At 40.2% G+C, this 3,381-nt stretch overlaps 1 pseudogene; it reads right to left on the reverse strand.

Annotated features, from left to right (window-relative positions):
• LOC102986655 (zinc finger protein 709-like) overlaps nucleotides 1–3,381 on the reverse strand; it is a 35,021-nt pseudogene that overhangs the window by 21,134 nt on the left and 10,506 nt on the right.

The raw sequence follows: 3,381 nt of genomic DNA on the forward strand, positions 1-3,381 counted from the left end.
GGAGCAGCTGGGCCCGTGAGCCATGGCCGCTGAGCCTGCGCGTCTGGAGCCTGTGCTCTGCAACAGGAGAGGCCACAGCAGTGAGAGGCCCGCGTACCGCAAAAAAAAAAAAAAAAAAGAAAAAAGAAAAAAAATGGAAATCAAACATTTTTTGGTGGTGTTGAAGACACTCTTGACTACAAGGACACAGAATCTGGAAAATAAGCTGAGAGATGGTGTCCTTGAAGCTCCTACATATCTGCCTCTCTCCCAGTGTGGGGACTCCACTATCTGAAGAATGTCTTCTCTGCATCTGCTTTAAAATCGCACACAGGTGAGCTGTTGGTGAATGCTAATATGGAACCACAAAGGGGATAGATTCTGGAAAGTCTAGGTCCTAATATGACTCACAGGCAAGATATCGCCAACTCCAGATTTTCTGTATTATCACAAGTCTCACAGTCTATTCAACAGATACCAGTCAGAAGGAAACACAAAAAGCAAATAGGAAAAAACATAATTTACGTAACAGTATACTCTTTGACATACTAGTCATACATAAAATTTATTCCAAGTGTTTAATAGAATGGAAAATGGGAAAAGGCTCCTATACGCACCACCACCAAAAAGGATCTTTCTCAGTAAAAAGGGTACAGTATATACAATAGATTATATACCTAGGAACTGCCATACAAAACTACTAGGAAATCCCAACAAATACCAAACTGCCATTTTTCAATGGCCCATTAACAGAGAATGAATAGAACATTATAAAAATTTAAGCCTCACTGCATACTAGAAATACACTTAAATTCATCCATGAATCCAACAGGCTTCAGAAGTAAATATAACAAAATAACTATCCAATTAAAGGAAAAATCACTACCTTTAAACATTATGTACTATAGTTGAAAGACGAATTACAGAATGAATTCACATTAATATTTGTTTGTGAAATTAGTAGAAATCCACCATTGAAGGATACACTTGAAGAAAGATCCTGAGTAAACACAACATATTTATAAACTTTTTTTTTTTTTTGGCTGCGTTTTGTCTTCGCTGCTGTACGTGGGCTTTCTCTAGTTGTGGCAAGCGGGGGCTACTTTTCATTGCAGTGCACGGGCTTCTCATTGTGGCGGCTTCCCTTGTTGTGGAGAACGGGCTCTAGGCACGTAGGCTTCAGTAGTTGTGGCATGCGGGCTCAGTAGTTGTGGCTCATGGGCTCTAGAGAGCAGGCTCAGTAGTTGTGGCACACGGGCTTAGTTGCTCTGTGGCATGTGGAATCTTCCAGGACTAGGGCTCAAACCCATGTATGCTGTATTGGCAGGCAGATTCTTAACCAATGCACCACGAGGGAAGTCCTATAAACTTTTAAAACAACTCTTTCTGGACTTCACTGGCAGTCCAGTGGTTAAGATTCCGCACTTCCACTGCAAGGGGCACAGGTCTGATCCCTGGTTGGGGAACTAAGATCTCCCACATGCTGCACAGCCTGGCAAAAAAATAATAATAATAAATAAAAATTTAAAAAACTCTTTCATATTGAAGGTTTCCTGGAACATTAGGCATAGATTACTTTCCATCAAGTTATCTCATGTTACTTACATTTATACTTCTTTTCCATGGGAGTTTTTACGTGTAATGATATCAACCAATTGAAGTGTTTCCCAGGCTGTTTACAAACAAGGTTTTATCTAGTAAATCCTTTTATGGTTTCATAAACTACTAAGATCAGAAGAGGTATTCCCACATTCGTCACGTTTTATATGATTTCTGTCCAGTGTGCAGTCTCAGGTCTTTGAACAACTGAGAGGCAAATGAAGGATTTCCCACATTCCTGTCATTGATAGGGTTTCTGTCCAGTGTGAATTCTTTCATGCACTTGAACATATGCAGAAGTGAAGGTTTTCCCTTCATTTTTACATTCATAGGGTTTTTCTCAAGAATGGGTCCTTCGATGTATTTTCAAAACTGCTAGATATCTATAACTTTTACCACATTGTTCACATTGATATGGTTTCTCTCCAGTGTGACTCCTTTCATGTGTTTTAAGAGAACTGGGATTAATGAATACTCTCTCACATTCTTTACATTTATAAGGTCCATCTCCAGTGTGTGTTATCATGTGTTTCTGAAGGGTTATTTTCCATGTGAAGGCTTTCCCACATTGCTTACATTCATAGGGTTTTTCCCCAGTGTGGATTCTTTCATGATTTCGAAGAGACCGGGCAGTATTCAATACTTTAGAACATGTTTTACACACATACGGTGTCTCTCCTGTGTGATGTCTTTTGTGTAGCTGTAAGGAACTGGAATGATTGAAGGCTTTACCACACTGCTTACATTCATAGAGTTTCTCTCCCCTGTGAATTCTTTCATGTATTTGAATAGTTTCAGGACTTTTAAAGGCTTTTCCACATTGTTTACATTGATAGGGTTTCTCTCCCATGTGGGTCTTTTCATGTATTTGTAGTGCACTTAAAAAAGTAAAGACTATCCCACATTCCTTACATTTTCTCTCCATTGTGACTGCTTTCATGTATTCGAAGACAACTGGGATAAATGAATGCTTTCTCACATTTCTGACATTTATAAGGTAAATCTCCAGTGTGAGTTACCATGTGTTTTCGAAAAGTTGTTTCCCACATGAAGGCTTTCTCACATTCCTTACATTCATAGGGTTTCTCCCCTGTGTGAGTTCTTTTGTGTAGTCGGAAGGATTTTTGATATCGAAAGACTTTCCCACACTGTTCACATTCATAGGGCTTCTCTCCAGTGTGACTCCTTTCATGTGTTCTAAGAGAACTAGGAGAAATGAATGCTTTCCCACATTCTTTACATTTATATACCTTTTCATGGTACTTTTGATACTCTCTTGGTTTCTCTTCAATGTGACATTTCATGTGTCTATTAAAGGATGAATGATGCATGAAGACCTTTGCACATGCACTGCATTCCCATGGTTTTAAACCAGGAGTTTTCTTCTTCAGATTGACAGTTGGAATAAGGGTGAAGTTTTCTCCACAGAAACTACTGCCTTTACTTTCAGAGAATCTGTCTACCATAGGACTTCTGTAAACAATGAGAAGATTATTAATGACTTCTTTATTAAGAAATCATTTATTGTATTTATTATGATTTATAGGAACAGTGAGGTTTTCTATCTTGTGTGAATTGTTAGAAGTTGAATAAACTGAATGCTCTGCAACAGGACTTCACCTTTTCTATTAAAAAGTGATATTCAGGGCTTCCCTGGTGGCGCAGCGGTTGCGCGTCCGCCTGCCGATGCAGGGGAACCGGGTTCGTGCCCCGGTCTGGGAGGATCCCACATGCCGCGGAGCGGCTGGGCCCGTGAGCCATGGCCGCTGAGCCTGCGCGTCCGGAGCCTGTCCTCTGCAACGG

This window comes from Physeter macrocephalus, chromosome 2 (genome assembly GCF_002837175.3).
Source record: "Physeter macrocephalus isolate SW-GA chromosome 2, ASM283717v5, whole genome shotgun sequence".
In the NCBI taxonomy this organism is placed as follows: domain Eukaryota; kingdom Metazoa; phylum Chordata; class Mammalia; order Artiodactyla; family Physeteridae; genus Physeter; species Physeter macrocephalus.